This window comes from Archocentrus centrarchus, chromosome 20 (assembly GCF_007364275.1).
Source record: "Archocentrus centrarchus isolate MPI-CPG fArcCen1 chromosome 20, fArcCen1, whole genome shotgun sequence".
Lineage (NCBI taxonomy): Eukaryota > Metazoa > Chordata > Actinopteri > Cichliformes > Cichlidae > Archocentrus > Archocentrus centrarchus.
The window spans coordinates 9,488,237-9,508,315 of record NC_044365.1 but is presented as its reverse complement, the minus strand read 5'-3'; the positions used below and the strand labels follow the sequence as shown (position 1 = coordinate 9,508,315).

At 40.2% G+C, this 20,079-nt stretch overlaps 1 protein-coding gene across 1 annotated transcript in view; it reads left to right on the top strand.

The window, feature by feature from the left end:
• Positions 1-2,359: 2,359 nt before the first annotated feature.
• The window catches only part of palmdb (palmdelphin b), a 96,177-nt gene continuing 78,457 nt past the window's right edge, over positions 2,360-20,079 (top strand). Inside the window, exon 1 of the mRNA XM_030756798.1 lies at positions 2,360-2,491. The gene's annotated coding sequence lies outside the window, so the exon portion shown is untranslated. The remainder of the gene's footprint in view (positions 2,492-20,079) is intronic.

Below are 20,079 nucleotides of genomic sequence, written 5' to 3'. Positions count from 1 at the left end.
TTCACACATTAAGGTTAATTATGGAGTTCCACAGGGTTCTGTGCTAGGACCAATTTTATTTACATTATACATGCTTCCCTTAGGCAGTATTATTCGAAAGCACTGCATCAATTTTCATTGTTATGCAGATGATACTCAGCTTTACCTATCAATGAAGCCAGATGACACACATCAATTAGTTAAACTGCAGGAATGTCTTAAAGATATTAGGCCTGGATGACCTCTAATTTCCTGCTTCTAAATTCAGATAAAACTGAAATTCTTGTTCTCGGCCCCACAAATCTTAGAAACATGGTGTCTAACCAGATACTTACTCTGGATGGCATTACTTTGGCCTCCAGTAACACTGTGAGAAATCTTGGAGTCATTTTTGACCAGGATATGTCCTTCAATGCACATATTAAACAAATATGTAGGACCGCTTTTTTGCATTTGCGCAATATTTCTAAAATTAGAAACATCCTTTCTCAGAGTCATGCTGAAAAGCTAATTCATGCATTTATTACTTCTAGGGTGGACTATTGTAATTCATTATTATCAGGCTGTCCTAAAAGCTCCCTGAAAAGCCTTCAGCTGATCCAAAATGCTGCAGCTAGAGTACTGACAGGGACTAGAAAGAGAGAGCATATTTCTCCCATATTGGCTTCTCTTCATTGGCTCCCTGTTAAATCTAGAATAGAATTTAAAATTCTTCTCCTCACATACAAGGTCTTGAATAATCAGGCACCATCTTATCTCAAAGACCTCATAGTACCATATCACCCCAATAGAGCACTTCGCTTTCAGACTGCTGGCTTACTTGTGGTTCCTAGGATACTTAAGAGTAGAATGGGAGGCAGAGCCTTCAGCTTTCAGGAGAACATCTGAATTCACTCTGTGCTAAACATTCATTTGATAGAAGGAACAATTGTAATCATAGTCAAATCAGGCACCTCTTCTGTGGAACCAGCTTACAGCTTGGATTCGGGAGACAGACAGCCTCTCTATTTTTAAGATTAGGCTTAAAACTTTCCTTTATGATAAAGCTTATAGTTAGGGCTGGATCAGGTGACCCTGAACCATCCCTTAGTTATGCTGCTATGGGCCTAGTCTGCTGGGGGGTTCACATAATGCACTGTTTCTTGTCATTCACCTTATTTACTTTGTTTATACTCCACTCTGCATTTAATCATTAATTGATATTAATCTCTGGCTCTCTTCCACAGCATGTCTTTCTCTCCCTTCAGCCCAACCGATCGCGGCAGATGACTGCCCCTCCCTGAGCCTGGTTCTGCTGGAGAGTTCTTCCTGTTAAAAGGGAGTTTTTCCTTTCCGCTGTCGCCAAGTGCTTGCTCATAGGGGGTCGTTTTGACTGTTGGGTTTTCTCTGTATTACTGTAGGGTCTTTACCCACAATACAAAGCGCCTTGAGGCGACAGTTTGTTGTGATTTGGCACTATATAAGTAAAATTGAATTGAATTGAATTGAAGTCACCAAGGTGATTTTTCCATTCTCTGATGTCTTAGTGGACTGGGTTCTTGATATTGACCCAGATGGAGTATCTAAATTTGAAAATGTACTCTGGGACCAATTTGTGGAGTATGAATAAAATAGAGTGCTGTGCTCCCACTTGAAAGATGTAAGAAGATAGGAAGATATATCTCTTTTATTTATATATAAAAGGAGGCTATCAGGTGAGGTTTTAGCTGTCAAGTATCCTATGAGTATAATGCCGTTAGAACATCCCATCCAGTCCATGAAGTCCCCCAAGACTCTCAAGCTCTGGGAAGTCTGAGATTTCTTAAACAGCAACAGAAGCAAATTAAATTCTTAGAACAATTTTGGGCATTGAAATAATTTATCCAAAATCTGAACAAGTAGGCAAACGAGACTAAATGCCTTAATTGTAGCATGTCATGTCATTCTGCCAGCTACTTGGTGACTAAAAGAAGGCTTATTTTTTAAAATCTATTTCAGTCCCAAGGAAACACTTTGGAAAAGTATTCCTTTTCTGGTTTCATCCTTGTAGCTATTGTTTCAGTTTCATCAATCATGGAAATCTTTGATTTTTTTCCTTTGTCTTTTTAATTGGCCATGCTTCTCTAATACTACAAATTCACTGCTCTCTCAGTGATAGTCCTAGAGATATATAGTATACAGACTGCAGATAGAGAATCAAAATCTTTCAAAATCATTAGGTGCAAGCTCACTGTTTATGAATCCAAGGTGATTTTCTTTTTTTTTGGGGGGGGGGGGGGGCACATGTGTGGAGCAACTGTTTGGCAGTGGTATTTCTGTCACATGGCTGGGTTCTGTGACAGACTGGTAGAGACGAGATAAAGACAGAGAGAGTGAGAGAGAGAAAGAGGGAGGGAGGGAAGAAATCTTCTCAGTAAATCGCTCAGCCTACACAGTCTCCTGACAAAACCACAGGCTCGGTAATGCAGTATACACTGCAAGAGTGAACTCTAATATCTACACTCTACTGCAGGATACACAAAGCACAAATCTGGTGAGTAGACCTTTGTATCCTTGTACAGTTTGTGTTTGTCTCCACATTATCTCTTTGAAGCTATATGGCTTTCACAGGTAGATACTCTTCTGTCAGACAAGACACTATGTATAGAGCTCACCAGTGTGTTATAGAGAACTTTCTACCATCAGTCAGTTACTTAGAAGTAATGTGATATGTGTGGAATTAGAATGAAGTGCAGAGTCTCTTGATTCTATAATCTTTTAATTCCTTTAAGCTGTTGGCTGTGTGCAACATCCCATATTAGTCGATGCTTACTGGTGGACTGGCACAGACTAAGGGCAGCTAAGGAATCACTACATCTTGCAAGATTTTTCTGCTATTAAATAATACAAAAATGAAGATATTTGCAATTGACTGCAAGCTGACAGGAAATGGCATAGATCTGGGTGTGATGAATGTATGTACATGGACACACATATGTGCTGTTGTATGAATGGTTTTCCTCCAGAAAACCATTCATCCAGTGCCTTTTCCTTCCCACTTATTTCAGTCTACATTCAACATTTCAGCACATTTAAGGGTTGAAGGGAGGCAACACTAATGAAGTAGAGGTCGTTTTTACAAATTTGTGGCAGTTTGAAATTACCTAGATATCATCAGGACTCGGTTTATTCTAGTGAATGCCAGGGATGCTCGGTCTGTTTGGCATCAGGTGGAGTTTTCTGAGCAGTTTTTGCAGGTTTTGGGGTGAATTCTCTTGCCAAAAGAGACCCACTGCTGTCTGGGGTGTTGTTGCTATGGCAGGATGTGCTTGGTCTGCAACAGTATTTAGGTGGGTGGTATGTGAGAGCATACTTATCTCATATTGGCTTCTCTTCATTGACTCCCTGTTAAATCCTGAATGTATTTTAAAATCCTTCTTCTCACATACAGTACAAGGTCTTCAATAATCAGGCCCCATCTTATTTTAAAGACCTCATAGTACCATATCACCCCAATAGAGCACTTCAGTCTCAGAATGCAGGCTTACTTGTGGTTCCTGTGTTATTTAAAAGTAGAATAGGAGGCTTTGAGGCCCCTTTTCTGTGGAACCAGCACCCAGTTCGGGTTCAGGAGACAGACACCCTCTGTACTTCCTCTTACGCTTAAAACCTTCTTTTTGATCAATCTTATAGTTGGGGCTGGATCACATGATCCAGCCCCTGCTGAGGGCATCCCACTGAATATTTCTTCTTCAGGCACCTCATTTCACTCTCTCTGTGTTTATACACCACTCTGCATTTAATCATTAATTATTATTAATATCTGTCTATCTTCCACAGAATGTCCTTTGTCCCGTCTTCCCTCAACCCCAACTTATTGTGGCAGATGGCTGCCCCCACCCCAACCCCCAAACCCAGTTCTGCTGGAGGTTTCTTCCTGTTAAAAGGAAGTTTTTCTTTCCCTCTGTCACTCCTTCTCAATGTTAATGCTTGCTCATTTGACTGTTAAAGTTTTCTCTGTATTATTGTAGGGGCTTTACCTTACAATATAAAGTGCCTTGAGGTGGCTGTTGTTCAAATTTGGTGCTGTATAAATAAAACTGAATTGAATTGAATGTGTCTAAGTAAGATACACATGAATGCCAGAACCCAAGGTTTTAATAAGACAATCTGTGCTATTTACTTGACTTGTCAGTGGAGCCCAGGAGCCTAGCTCAGGGTCATCCACTAATCAGGTCAGTGGTTTGATGCTCAGCTCCTCTACTGCACATATCAATGTGTCTTTGGGCAAGATACTGACCCTACATTGCCCCAATGCATCCATATACATGTGCATGCATAAAATCACATGATAGAAACCACTGCTTGAATGTGAGCTTGAATTGGTGAATGTAAAAAGTACTTTCAATACTCATAGTAAAAGTCAGACCTGTAAAATGCTTATGTAGATATCCCATCTACATTCTTAGTTCAAAGATAAAGATTGTGTTTCCTTTCATATTCACACAGCACATGCACTCATTACTGGTTTGAAAATACACATTTAAACTGATCTTTAGTACTCTGATGTACAATATGAACTAGAAACAAGTTCCACCATGTCATAGCTTGGTAAGTAAATTTGTCTTTCAAATCATACCTGATAATTATTTTGACTAAATTAAGAAACAGCCTTCCATATAATACATTCTGTAATCTTGTCTCTAGTACATTTCTGATTAAACGTAGAAAGAGATCAGCATATGCTCTGCTAACACTTAGCAAGCCCAGGGTACCAAACATCTCATTTACATTAGTTTTGTAAGAACATTGCAATGCACAATGTGCTACTTTAATTTGAGCTGCTTGTGTTTCTTTTCAGAAGCACTAGACCAAATCACACAATAATAATGCATTTAAACCATCTTTTATAACACCTGGTGTCATCAGTTTTGAACTTCTTCTCACCACTATCAGACATCCAACCATTTTACTTGAAATGTTAGAAACATGTTTAGACTGTTAATTTATTATTGACTTTTATGCCCTATAGTTTTCCCTGCACGTATCATAATAGACTTTGTTGTAGGCATGTCTAAAACCAGATAATTATTATTTCAGTTTTCTATACTCTTCAGCTTCTGATTGTTTCATTTAACTTTTCAGCTGAAGCTGATTATATTGCTTTTTTGTAAGATATTTTTTCCCTTTATTAGATAGGGCACCGTGAAGAGTGACAGGAAAGTAGGGAGAAAGAGAGATAGGGAAAGACATCCTGGAAAGGGCAGTCTGCCTCCAGTTTATCAGATAGCTTTCTATCATTATTGAAGTACAAGATTACAAGTACAAGAGAAACCATCTTACTGCAACTATTATGGTAAAAAGTAGTTAAGTCAGGACCAGTGTAACAAATGAACAAATCCATTGGTATTTCCATATACAGTGGTATAAGTGGTAAGAATGCTTTGTTCTGGGACCTTGCTTACTCTCCCTCTAGTGTTAGGGTCAGCACTGACCCATTTTCAGGTTTTAAATGCATAAAAGTACCATTTAAATTTTTTTATTTGCATCAAGGCTTTTGACTTTGTCAGGAACCATCATTTAAACAAAACAAAACAAAAATCTATTTCATTAAATTTTAAAATACTCTGATGAAAATAATGACCTTTGTGGCGTTAGGGTCAGTTTTCACCCAGATTATAAAACAATAATTTGTGTCAGAACTGAAATCATAAACACAATGTGACCCCACTAACACTGTCGGAGAGAAGTTAGGTTTATCTCCTTGCCTGGACAAACATCCCCCGTTATCCCTACTGCTTGTATTTATAGCCTCTCATACTCTGCTTCCAAAGACTGATTAGATCACCCAGATGGACATGTACAGCCATGTATAGAGCAAGGCAGTTTAGTTTGTTACTTGTAGCGTGCACATCTCCAGTTTGCAGCATGCCAAAGTGAGAAGATTTACAATAAACCAAGCTCATATCTTTGATGAAGGTGAGGCAGAAGACACACTGTATCATAGTGATAAAGTTGAGCCACTTTCTGATGAGGATCATGATATTGAGTATCAACCACACACAGACACATCTGATGAATCTGATGAGGAGGTCACAAGTGCTGAAGCTGCTCCCGCTGAAACATACAAGAAATGGTAGCATCTCTTGGAGTACAACCTCTTGGCTTATATGGGCAGGAAAGCTGCTTCAGATGTCATCAAAATGACCTCTGGGATGGCAAGGTTTGCTGTGACAAGTATAAGTCATCATTGCTATGAAAAACCTTGAAGGAAAAAAAAAGTGTACATTGGGAATGATGAGTACTTGGATGTGTGGTGCTCTTCTTCTTCCTGGAGGGTACAGATCCATCAATGAGGCTAGTGATAATATGTGAGACACGTCAACAGGCAGAAATATATTCTGGACAACAATGCCACTTCATACCTTTCCAATGATATCAAGAGTCTTTAGATTTGACAACAGAGATACTACAGTAAAATCTGACAAGCTTGCTTCCATCAGGGACGTCTGGGAGAGATGGGTGCAGCTCGTTCCACTGATGTCCAGAGGTGACAACAAATAACTGTTATATCCCTTTCAATAGGAAAATATGGCATAAAAATCTGGACAGTCTATGATGCAAAAACCAGCCATGCATGGAATCTACAGATTTACCAGGTAAACCTGCGAGTGACATACCCGAGAAAAATCAAGAAAAATGTGTGGCCCTTGATATGACCACTGGACTGTGAGCTCACAATATCATGTGCCATAATTTCTTTGCCATCTATAACCTTGGACAAGGACTTGTCAGAAGGAAATTTGTCATGATGGGCACAAACCCAAAACCATGCCCTGGCTGTCCCCGGAAATTTAGCAGGTGAAAGACAGGGTTCCACTTTCTTCGACATGAGCTCAATTCAATTCAATTCAATTCAATTTTATTTATATAGCGCCAAATCACAACAAACTGTCGCCTCAAGGCGCTTTGTATTGTGGGTAAAGACCATACAATAATACAGAGAAAACCCAACAGTCAAAACGACCCCCTATGAGCAAGCACTTGGCGACAGTGGAAAGGAAAAACTCCCTTTTAACAGGAAGAAACCTCCAGCAGAACCAGGCTCAGGGAGGGGCAGTCATCTGCCGCGACCGGTTGGGCTGAGGGGAGAGAAAGACATGCTGTGGAAGAGAGCCAGAGATTAATATCAATTAATGATTAAATGCAGAGTGGAGTATAAACAAAGTAAATAAGGTGAATGAGAAACAGTGCATTATGTGAACCCCCCAGCAGACAAGGCCTATAGCAGCATAACTAAGGGATGGTTCAGGGTCACCTGATCCAGCCCTAACTATAAGCTTTATCATAAAGGAAAGTTTTAAGCCTAATCTTAAAAATAGAGAGGGTGTCTGTCTCCTGAATCCAAGCTGGAAGCTGGTTCCACAGAAGAGGGGCCTGAAAGCTGAAGGCTCTGCCTCCCATTCTACTCTTAAGTATCCTAGGAACCACAAGTAAGCCAGCAGTCTGAGAGCGAAGTGCTCTATTGGGGTGATATGGTACTATGAGGTCTTTGAGATAAGATGGTGCCTGATTATTCAAGACCTTGTATGTGAGGAGAAGAATTTTAAATTCTATTCTAGATTTAACAGGGAGCCAATGAAGAGAAGCCAATATGGGAGAAATATGCTCTCTCTTTCTAGTCCCTGTCAGTACTCTAGCTGCAGCATTTTGGATCAGCTGAAGGCTTTTCAGGAAGCTTTTAGGACAGCCTGATAATAGGGTTAGTTAACCCTAACTCTAACCTTTAATACCTATAGCAAGCTCTAATCTCTGTAATAAAATGTTATGGTCAACAGTATCAAAAGCTGCACTGAGGAGCTCTTTCATTGTTGATTAGAAACTTGTTCTGCTTTTAATTTTATATTTTATATTTATATTTTATCTATTTCTGAAAGGAAAAAAACTCCTCAGGATTTGTGTAGAAGTAAATATATATGGGTCAAAACTGACCCATAACACCCTAGATGTTACTATAGTTAATATAAAAAAGGTGATATGTTCTAATAATTTTTAGTCATATTAAAGTAACATTACAACCTTTTATTTATTTATTGAATTCTCTTGAGGTTCATTTTACCATTTTTTTTTAGACTGAAAGCGAGAGGTATGCTCTTAAAAGAAAGCAGCTGCAGGGGCACACCAAAAAATATTAAAACCAATCTTTTCATGGATAAGGAAGCCTAACAAGGTAACCAAGTGGTTAGAAACAAACTGAATGACCAACCATTGGTTTAACTGTATTTTTTTGGCTGATTCAGGACACAGGTCAAAACCGACCAGCTAACATCAGTGATAATAACAGGAAACTAACACAAGAGGAAGGTTAAATGGAAAGAGAGCAGCAAGAAGATCTTCAACACACAATATAATTTATAACAATTATTAAGTTAGACTCCACATGAAAGGAGGAGCTGGGATGGAAGTGGATTGCAAAGCCACTTGCAGATCCCTGTATGAGATTAAAAAAACGGTATGAGCTGAAACATCACCTGATAATCAGTTGAGACATCATCTGATGTGGGCTGGCATTGAGATCAGCTTATCAGCAAGGTTTATTTATACTTCACGTTGTACCTCAATTTCTTCTTAGCACAGCAACTTACAAGGCTAGCAGTCCCCTACCTCTAATGTTTGTCTCAACAGCGTGGAGGAGATAATAGGAAATGGGCCATTACATGAGGAGAGCTGGGGAGGGCTGTAGAATGGACTAGACCAGCAGCAGGACCAATATGTGTTCCAATATGTGTTCCTTTGTGAACGTATATTGGCTCACCTCCACTGGGCTACTTGCATATTCTGGCTGAAAAGAAACACACTCAATGAGAATAGAATAGAATAGAATGCCTTTATTCATTATACAGAATGTAAAATAAGATTGGAGGGCCACTCCTGTTCACTGCCATGCAGTAGAAAGTCACACTTTCTAAAAAATCTAAAACTTCTAAGAATATACAGAAAATAAAGTAGAATGTTTAAAAAATATACATTATATAAAATAATAAATAAATAGGTAAGTATATGCATATTAAAATGAAGATGGATGAGTATTGCACTTTGGTGAATGAATACTGATATTGCAAAATTATATATTATATATATAATATGTAATATTGCACAGAGATGTGGGTATTGCACAGTTAGAGTAGGTTAGCGTGTGAGTTAAGGGTGGTGATTGCTTTGGCAAAGAAGCTGTTCTTGAGTCTGTTTGTTCTGATTTTGATGCACCTGTAGCGCCTGCCAGAGAGCAGCAGGTCAAATTGTTCAAAGCCAGGGTGTGAGCTGTCCTTGATGATGTTTTTGGCTCTGCTGAGGCAGTGGGAGGTGTAGATGTCCATCAGGGAGGGAAGAGGGCAGCCAACAATTCTTTGTGTTGTCTTGACTACCCTCTGAAGCCTCACCCTGTCTGTCTCAGTGCAGCTGCTGTACCATACTGTGATACAGTATGTCAGCAGGCTCTCAATGGATGAGTGGTAGAAGGTCAGCAGCAGGTTTGAGTCCAATTGTTCTTCCTGAGGACCCTCAAGAAATGAAGTCACTGCTGAGCCTTCTTGATAATAGCTGTGATATTATCTGACCAAGAAAGATCAGCAGAGATGAGTACACTGAGAAATCTGAAGGTGTGGACCCTTTCCACAAACGCGCCATTGATGTAGAGAGGGGGCTGGAGCAGTCCTGCGCTTCCTGAAGTCAATGATGATTTCTTTGATTTTCAAGTTGTTCAGTGCCAGGTTGTTCTCTGAACTATCAAGTTCAGGACCTTCTCTCTGTAGGCTGCCTCATCTCCCCTTAATCTGATTCTGACCACTGTGGTGTCGTCAGCAAATTTGGGTGGTTTCAGGTCCCAACATCCTTTAGGGGGACCTGTTTGCACCTGTAGTGTCTTCACAATTTTTTGGTTCATACAATTTACATTATCAGGTAAAGACTGACCATCGGCCACAGTGTTCTTCTCCCTTTTTGATCCTTTGCTGGGATTTATCTTGAAAAGGCATCTATAGCTCAATCTTCTGGCCAAGATTCCTGTTGTAGCCCTTTAAACTGTTGCCAAGCATGCTCTCTTGCCTGCATTGTATGGAATACCCATAGGATAGAAATGATAGATTTTACAAGGCAATGTCATGATCCTGGCCCGGTAGCCCAGTGTTTTCAGTTGTTTTGGTGAAGTTCTGTTTTTTGTTATATCTGGTTGAGTTTACTAGTTTTTCTTATAGTTCAGTTTCTGGGATTGCTGTAGTTTTGTATTCTGTTTTTAGTTATTAGTTATTTGTACTATTCTGGTTTCCCTTTGTTTGTGTCTGTATTCCTGTGTCTGTTTTGTCCCTGTGTCTTGGCCCTTTTCTGTTTCCCTTCCCATTGTTTCCTTGTGTGTGGTGTTTAGGTTTCCGTTCCCATAGCTTTAGTTTAGTTCTCCATGTGTTTTCCCTTAGTGTCCTTCCCTTGTGGTGTGGAGTCTCTTTTGTCTGTTTTACCCAGAGTGTATGCTATTTTGTGTCTTGTTTAGTCACTTCCTGTTTTATTTTAACAGCTTTTTGTCCCATGTGCTTTGTGTTCAGTCTTGCTCCCTTTGTGTCAGTGCCATTTTCTTCACCTGTGCCTTATCATCCCCAAGCTGTCGCTTTCCCTGATTACCTGGTGTGTGTGTGTATTTAACGTCTCAGCATTCTTCGGTTCCTTGTTGCCTCATCGTCTGTGTATCCTTCCTATCTGTGTGTGCGTCCCATTTTGACTTTCCAAGTGTGTCGCATTATGGATTAATACCTGACCTTTGTTTTGGGGGATTTAGTATTTTGGACATTGTCAAAGAGTTTCAGCAATAAAGCTGTTCCACTTTGTTCTCATGCATCCTGCATTGAGGTCCAGCCCTGCCTGCCCCACAGCCTAACTATGACAGGCAACACTGTGAAAAATATGACATGGGTGTGATTGACTTTTTGATAATGGTAATCTACTAAATGTTGGTGCAAAATTTTGTACATTTATGAAAAAACTAAATTTTTTCGTTATGTAAATGTCAGATTTTCCCATTGCAATAATACGGGGCATTTGGGGCATCGCAATGGCAATGCTGTAAAATGTGACATGGTTGTCTCTGACTTTTTTGATCAGAATGATGTGTTTGTACCAAAATTTCATGTTTTTCTTAGAGACAAAATTGTGATGCCTAAAATTTTTTGATTGATTCTGAGGGGGGCATTATTGCTCCAATTTCCATTTTTTTCTCCAGTTATGGGTTCAGGCTTGTTAAGTACATGTGTTTAAAATCTGAGTGAAATTGGGCAAAGTAAACATGAATGATTACACATATCGTTTCGTGGTGAGATACACAAAAATGAAAACCAAATTTGGAGTGTTGCTTTGGGAACACCAGCTAATAGTTTACAAAACCTGCAATAACTTTTGATTGAACTTGTTTAGATAATACTTTTTTTTTTGGTGTCAGTGGGTCAAGCTCCTAGGCAGAACGTTGGTGTGGTGGTTAGCACTGCTGCTTCACAGCTACATGACATCTAAAAGGTCTGGGTTAGATTCCACCTTGGCCCAGGACTCACTGTGTGGAGTTAGCATGTTTTCGCCCGTGTCTGCGTGGGTTTCCTCCCACAGTCCAAAGACATGCAGCTACTGGGGTTAGGTTAATTGGTGTTGGGATTTACCTCCTTCCTCTTGGTGAGTCCCTCCCGAGTTAAACATGTACAGTTTATCAAGAGTTTTAATATAAAGCAGAGCAGAATATATGAGCAATTGATTACAGATCTGGAGACTCTGTCACCCTTACCCTGACTATCCTAGGCGCAGTCCGACAGTCCAACTATTCTTTCTGTACTGTCCCCTTATGTATTCTCACCCCTGCCTTGTGGCTATGGTGTAAAATTCTTCCTTATATGGCAGTCAACCCCTATATTTTAAAAACACTGATCATAAAACAGCTACCTTCACTCAAGAGAGTGTCGTTTCCTGTTGTTCACTGAGGATAAGGGAGTACTGTCAGTAAGGACACAGACTCTTCTTGTTTTTCACTCTGGTGTATGTTACATGAGATGCTTATTGGTATCAAACAAAGGTTATATTATATGATTACTGATATAAAGCATAAGCAAACACCTTCAGTGATACAATCCTGCTACACATTTCAATCCCACATTGGTCACTCTAAATTGCCCATAGATGTGAGTGTGAATGATTGTCTGTGTCTCTGTATAAGCCCTGTGACAGGCTGGTGACCTGTACAGGGTGTACCCTGCCTCTTGTCCTGTGTCAGCTGGGATAGCAACCCCACCCCACGACCCTGAACAGGGTAAGCCAAAGAGAATGGATAGATGGGTTGTGATCCCTAGGATGAGTTTGTTAAACTAAAACGTAAGCAAAAATGCTGACTCAGCACTTTACAAATTTCAATCCAAGAGACTTCCTGTTTGTTGTGCAGCATTTCCAGAATATATATTTTTGTTTGTATTTATATAATCTCGGGGTGTACTGAATTTCATGGGTGTAAGACTAAGTTTATGTTGGGAGGGTTCCCATAGGTGCAATGTATTTTGAGTTTCGAGGAGGGCATCCCTCATGGACCATTTTTTTGTTTGCAAGCTAATGAATCCAAATAGGCTCCTTGATGATCACTTTGGAAGTCTTGGGCCTAATTAAAGCTTCAAGCAGTGATTATAGGACCCTTGCACCCGAGCGCATGTCAAGCCGCAGTCAAGCTGCGCTATGGTTTGGAGCATTGCTACAGTACACCATTTAATATTCTACAGAACCTTCAAAAACCCACTTGTCTAGCTGATGCTGAGTGATATTGGTCTCACTGGGTTGAACACCCTAGGACAAGTTTGTTAAAATAGAAGGCCTGAAAATGGTGAAAATAGCCCCCAAAAAAATCACACCTTAACATCAAAATGGTTGGGTTTTGGGTATGGCTACAAGAGTTTTTTGCACGAGCATCTTAAGGCAGATAATCTGTAAGCTGATGAGAAAATGATGTGTCACTAATTTAGAAGATCTTTATTTAGCCAGGAAAAAGAGTCAGTTTCTCTATTGATAAAAAAAAAAGCCCTCTGTAAAGCTAGGACATCTTACTATTCTTCACTAGTTGAAGAAAATCTGAACAACCCCAAGTTTCTTTTCAGCACTGTAGCCAGGCTGACAAAGAGTCAGAGCTCTGTTATACTGAGTATTCCTTTAACTTTAACTAGTAATGGCTTTGTGAAGTTATTCACAAATAAAATTGTAACCATTAGAGAAAAAATTATTCATAACATCTCAAAAACATATCTTCATGTTTAGATGCTTTAATTACTGCTGGTATTTGTTTAGCCTCTTTCTCACTAATTGATCTTTCTGCTTTAACATCGATAGTTACTTCCTCCAAACCATCAACATGTTTATTAGATCCCATTCCTACTAGACTGTTCAAAGAAGTCCTACCATTTATTAATGCTCCAAGCTTAATGATGATCTTGATCAATCAGTCTTTATTAGTTGGCTATGTACCACATGCTTTTAAGGTAGCAGTAATTAAACGATTACTTAAAAAACATCACTTGACCCAGCTGTCTTACTTAGGCCAATTTCCAGCCTTCATTTTCTCTCAAAAATTCATGTTGTAAAACAGCTAACTGATCATCTGCAGAGAAATGGTTTATTTGAATCGTTTCAGTCAGAGTTCACAATTCATCACAGTACAGAAACAGCATTAGTGAAGGTTACAAATGATCTTCTTACAGGCTCTGACAGCGGACTCATATCTGTGCTTGTCCTGTTAGACCTCAGTGCAGCTTTTGATGCTGTTGACCATAACATTTTATTGCGGAGATTAGATCATGCCATAGGTATTAAAGGTACTGTATTGCAGTGGTTTGACTCCAATTTAATCATGTAAATGATGAGCCTTCTTCACCCACGAAGGTTAATTATGGAGTTCCACAGCGTTTTGTACAAGGACAAATTTTATTTACACTATACATGCTTCCCTTATGCAGTATTAATAGAAAGCATTGCATACATTTTCATTGTTATGTAGATAATATCCATGAAGCCAGATGACACACATCAATTAGTTAAACTGCAGGAATGTCTTAAAAGTGTAAAGGCCTGGATGACCTCTAATTTCCTGCTTCTAAATTCAGATAAAACTGAAGTTATTATACTGGGCCCCACAATTTTTTGACCAGTATGTGTCCATTGTAATTCATTATTATCTGGTTGTCCTAAAAACTCCCTGAAAAGCCTTCAGCTGATACAAAATACTGCAAATACTGACAGGGACTAGAAAGATAGAGCATAGTTCTCCCATATTGGATTCTCTTCAGTGGCTCTCTGTTAAATCCAGAATAGAATTTAAAATTCTTCTTCTCACATGTTGAATAATCAGGCCACATTTTATCTTAAAGACCTTATAGTACCATATTACCCTATTAGAGCATTTTGCTTTCAGACTGCTGGCTTGCTTGTGGTTCCTAGGATATTTAAGAGTAGAATGGGAGGCAGAGCCTTCAGATTTCAGGCCCCTCTTCTGTGGAACCAGCTCCCAGCTTGGATTCGGGAGACAGACACCTTCTCTATTTTTAAGATTAGGCTTAAAACTTTCCTTTATGATAAAGCTTATAGTTAGGGCTGGATCAGGTGACCCTGAACCACCCCTTAATTATGCTGCAATAGGCCTAGGCTGATTTTTGTGTGTGAGTATGTGTGGCGGGGGGGGGGGATCATGGCTTTCAATGTCCTTCAGTAATCAATCAATCAATCAATTAATAGATCAATAAATGATTAACAAATGGAAAATCCAACTTGTTATACATTATTTTGATGTAGTGTCATAATGTGATTAAGTACATTTTCACTTCTTCCAGACTGCTCAGCCAGGATTTTATTGGACCATCACCTGATGGTCCAATATCGATTTCAATTACACCTATTTTGCCTTCAATCTTTTATTACACATAATCTTAAGTTTGTGTTCACTTTGATATAATAAGCCCCATCTGAATTTGTATGTTTATGTTCACTTTTTATGTCTGCTGCCTTCTGGCCCATGTCAGTCTTGAAAATGACAATTTTAATGTCAGTGAAATTTACACAAAGGATAAACAAGTGATTATATAATAAAATAGTTATTTGTGCTTGTTTAAGTGTTCAAATGGTCAATATTTAAATGCTGCTATTTTAATGGCTGTGGGTATCCATTATTTTTATGGACTTTTGTGCACTGAGATTCATGATCCTTGTGACAACATTTTTGTAGCCCAGAAATTAAATTTTGTCAAACTAGCTCTTTCAATAATGTGGACATGTTGTCAAAATACACCCATATTAGCAAAGGCTACATCAGCTATAAACTGCTGGATCAATAATTAGTTGTTTCAAAAAAATGTGACCAAGCAAATGGGAGGAAAGAGCAGTTTGTTGTATGATGCAGTGTTTTGGCATTACCTTGTCAAAGGTAGAAATGAAAAAATTTGATTTTTGATAACATATATTTATGGCATGACCATTGTATGAAAATCAGGTCTCTACTGTCAAAAAAAATCTCAGTTTTATTTCATTGATATAGGGCCATATCACAACTACAAATCAGTAATATAACTATTTACAGGGGTTGGACAATGGAACTTAAACACCTGGTTTTAGACCACAATAATTTATTAGTGTGGTGTAGGGCCTCCTTTTGCGGCCAATACAGCGTCAATTCGTCTTGGGAATGACATATACAAGTCCTGCACAGTGGTCAGAGGGATTTTAAGCCATTCTTCCTGCAGGATAGTGGCCAGGTCACGACGTGATGCTGGTGGAGGAAAACGTTTCCTGACTCGCTCCTCCAAAACACCCCAAAGTGGCTCAATAATATTTAGATCTGGTGACTGTGCAGGCCATGGGAGATGTTCAACTTCACTTTCATCAAACCAATCTTTCACCAGTCTTGCTGTCTGTATTGGTGCATTGTCATCCTGATACACAGCACCGCCTTCAGGATACAATGTTTGAACCATTGGATGCACATGGTCCTCCAGAATGGTTCGGTAGTCCTTGGCAGTGAGGCGCCCATCTAGCACAAGTATTGGGCCAAGGGAATGCCATGATATGGCAGCCCAAACCATCACTGATCCACCCCCATGCTTCAATCTGGGCATGCAACAGTCTGGGTGGTACGCTTCTTTGGGGCTTCTCCACACCGTAACTCTCCCGGATGTGGGGGAAAACAGTAAAGGTGGACTCATCAGAGAACAATACATGTTTCACATTGTCCACAGCCCAAGATTTGCACTCTTTGCACCATTGAAACTGACATTTGGCATTGGCACGAGTGACCAAAGGTTTGGCTATAGCAGCCCGGCCATGTATATTGACCCTGTGGAGCTCCCGACGGACAGTTTTGGTGGAAACAGGAGAGTTGAGGTGCACATTTAATTCTGCCGTGATTTGGGCAGCCGTGGTTTTATGTTTTTTGGATACAATCCGGGTTAGGACCCGAACATCCCTTTCAGACAGCTTCCTCTTGCATCCACAGTTAATCATGTTGGATATGGTTCGTCCTTCTTGGTGGTATGCTGACTTTACCCTGGATACCGTGGCTCTTGATACGTCACAAAGACTTGCTGTCTTGGTCACAGATGCGCCAGCAAGACGTGCACCAACAAGTTGTCCTCTTTTGAACTCTGGTATGTCACCCATAATGTTGTGTGCATTGCAATATTTTGAGCAAAACTGCACTCTTACCCTGCTAATTGAACCTTCACACTCTCCTCTTACTGGTGCAATGTGCAATTAATGAAGATTGGCCACCAGGCTGGTCCAATTTAGCCATGAAACCTCCCACACTAAAATGACAGGTGTTTCAGTTTCCTTGTCCAACCCCTGTAATGTATACTGCACAAACAAAATAAATAAATAAATAAAAATTAAAGAAACACTTTTTTAAATCGGAGTATAGCATCAAGTCAGTTAAACTAATGTGGACAGTTAAGTATCATAGGAGGTTATTAATCAGTTTCAGCTGCTTTGGTGTTAATGAAATTAACAGGTGTACCAGAGGGTCAACAAAACCCCCAAAACAGAAATTATTTTACAGGTGGAGGCCATTAACATTTTTTTCCCCTCCTCATTTTTTCTGACTGCTTTTCATTAGTTTTGCATTTGGCCAGGGGCAGTTTCACTACTGGTAGCATGAGGTTATACCTGGATCCTACACAGGTAGTCCAACTGCTCCTAGATGGCACATTGCTAGAAGGTTTGCTGCCTCCTCCATGCTCATGGGATGATTATCAATCTACAGCTGATTTCGTGTTGCCACCAGGCGGCATTATGAGTGTGGCCTAATATTGGCATATATATGTCTCCAGACTCCATACATGTGAAATTTGGGACATACTGTACAATGTATATTTCAGACGTTACAAATGATTAAAACTTAGTGTGCTGCTATGAACATGAGCTTTGACAAAAAAGCAATTTAACATCACTAAGATCTTGAGACTGAATTCAACAAAGATCATGTTGATCTGATAGAATTTATAGTTCATTAAAGTACAAGGCCTGAAAATGGCAAAAAAAAAAGAAAAATGCACCCAAAATCACACCTTAAATTTAAAATGACCGACTTCCTGTTGGTTTTCTCATATTGCTCCAAGATACATTTTTGCACATCTCAGGATGTTACAAGAGGCTGCAAAATTTCAGATAATAGCTGAAATGCAGCACCAGGGCTAATTTTTAAAACATTTCTAAATGGTGCTGTGGAGCCACTTTGCCATATTAAATGATCAGAGCATTAAAACCTTGGTGCAGATTGGACAATCTCTCTTTCAGTTACAGCATTTCCTGTTCACACCAGGTGGCATGGTGAGTACCTTCCGTTTACTTCGAAAAAGTAAATGGAAATGTTACATTTGGTGCCAAAATTTCATCTTTTATTCAAAATGCAGACTACCCTTTGGGTTTAGCTCATGAGGCCCATAGACCTATGTGCTGGGATGTTACAAATCTGTACTAAAATTCATTCATGTAGATCAGGGGTCTCAAACTCCAGGCCTCGAGGGCCGGTGTCTTGCAGATTTTAGATCTGTCCCTGATCCAACACACCTGAGTCAAATAGCTGAATTACCTCCTCAGTATGCAGTCAAGTTCTCCAGAGTCCTGCTAATGACTTCTATATTTGACTCAGGTGTGCTGAAGCAGAGAAACATCTAAAACCTGCAGGACACCAACCCTCAAGGCCTGGAGTTTGAGACCCCTGATGTAGATCAAACAATGTGTCCATAGTAGTTCATCATAGGTGGTGCTCTAGAGTCCATGTTTGAGTCCAGTGGAATATGTAAATTTTCACCAGACTTGATGCGTCTAAGTTTTTGTGCATGTTTTGGCCCCCAAAAAGGCATTCCCAGGCCAGCTAAGAGAGATAATCTATCCATTTTGTCCTGGGTCTGCTCTGAGGCCTTCTTTGACATGCCTGGAACACCTCACCCAAGAGGCGCCCAGGAAGCATCCTGGTCAGATGCCAGAACCACCTTATCTGGCTTCTTTTGATGTGGCGGAGCAGCGGCTTTACTTTGAGCCCCTCCAAAATGGCTGTACTCACCCTATCTCCAGCCACGCTTTGGAGGAAGCTCATTTCTCTACCCAAAGCTCATGACCATAGGTCATGAAAATTGATCGGTAAATCGACAACTTCGCTTCACGCTCAGTTCCCTCTTTACCACGACAGACCAGTGCAGCATTTGAATAATTGCAGACGCAGCCTCAATCTGTCTGTTAGTCTCCCAATCCCTTCTCGTCACTCATGAACAAGACCCTAAACTCCTCCACCTGGGGCAGCAACTTGTCCCTGCGCTGGAGTGGGCACTCCACCCTTTTCCAGCTGAGGACTATGGCTTCAGACTTAGAGGTGCTAATTCTCATGCCAGCTGCTTCAGACTTGGCTGTGAACCATTTCACTGGAAGCTGAAGGCCACCAATTGATGAAGCCAACAGGACCGCATCATCCGCAACAAAGCAGAGATGAGACTCTGAGGCTACCAAGGTGGAACCCTTCCACCACTCGGCTATGCCTAGGAATTGGTGACAAAGGGCAGCCCTAATGGAGTACAACACCTACAGGAAACAAGTCTGACTTATTGCCGGACAATACGGACCAAACTTTTGCCATGGTTGAATGGCCAGGCACCCCATGCTCCTGCAGAACCACCCACAGGACACCCCAAGGGACACGGTCAAATGCCTTCTCCAAGTCCACAAAAAACACGTACAGTGTATCACAAAAGTGAGTACACCCCTCACATTTCTGCAGATATTTAAGTATATCTTTTCATGGGACAACACTGACAAAATGACACTTTGACACAATGAGAAGTAGTCTGTGTGCAGCTTATATAACAGTGTAAATTTATTCTTCCCTCAAAATAACTCAATATACAGCCATTAATGTCTAAACCAGTGGCAACAAAAGTGAGTACACCCCTAAGACACTACACCCGTAAATGTCCAAATTGAACACTGCTTGTCATTTCCCCTCCAAAATGTCATGTGACTTGTTAGTGTTACTAGGTCTCAGGTGTGCATAGGGAGGAGGTGTGTTCACTTTTTTAGTACAGCTCTCACACTCTCTCATACTGGTCACAGAAAGTTCCAACATGGCACCTCCTGGCAAAGAACTCTGAGGATCTTAAAAGACGAATTGTTGTGCTACATGAAGACTGTCATAGCTGCACACAGACTACTTTTCATTGTGACAAAGTTTCATTTTGTCAGTGTCCCATGAAAAGATATACTTAAATATATGCAGACATGTGGGGGGTGTACTCACTTTTGTGATACAATGTAGACTGGATGGGCAAACTCTATGCACACTTGAATATTTTCAAAAGCATAATGAGCTGGTCCAGTGTTCCGCAGCCAGGACAAAAAGCACATTGTTCCTCTTGAATCCAAGGTTCAGTTAATGGATGGACCCTTTTTTCCATCACCCTAGCATCGACCTTACCAGGAAGGCTCCCATCTTAAAATGAGGACCACCACCCCAGTCTGTCAATCCAGTGGCACTGCCCCAGATCTCCACGCAATGTTACAGAGGCATCTCAACCAAGAGAGACCTAAAGCATCTGGAACCATCATGAA